The sequence below is a fragment of the Penaeus monodon genome, chromosome 21, assembly GCF_015228065.2.
Source record: "Penaeus monodon isolate SGIC_2016 chromosome 21, NSTDA_Pmon_1, whole genome shotgun sequence".
NCBI lineage: Eukaryota > Metazoa > Arthropoda > Malacostraca > Decapoda > Penaeidae > Penaeus > Penaeus monodon.
The window spans coordinates 4,241,804-4,242,298 of record NC_051406.1 but is presented as its reverse complement, the minus strand read 5'-3'; positions in this window follow the sequence as shown (position 1 = coordinate 4,242,298).

Sequence of the window (495 nt, the reverse complement as noted above, 5' to 3'; positions counted from 1 at the left end):
CAAAGCATGCGTGAAAAAGTATTCTGTACCACCATGCTGCCGAGTGATTAACAAAGTGCAAGTGTAGTTCTGCATAGAGGTCTTGTGCATGTCCCCAGGTTACACACTGTACTGTGTAGGTAAGATGGTAACCTATACAATGTGCCTGTGAACAGATTACCTGAAGAGGGTGCCAGGGTGTCATCCCTAAACACTAAACTGAACTGACCTTAACTGTTCATCATGCTCTGTCAGTAATTATTCTATTAAACTGAATGAGAGAAAATTGGCATATATGCAAGAGCTATGTTGTGTATGCATAAGTTGGTCTTCATAAGACAGTGTGTTAGTAGCTGATATTCATCAATATTTACAAATTAAACCTTAAAATGCTTCACTACAGTATTAAAATGTGGGCATGACTCAAGAAAGACACAGTTATCTATGCATAGATTATTGCATACATTAATAGCATAATAATTAATATATAAAAAGTCTTTGATCATTTCTCCAGAG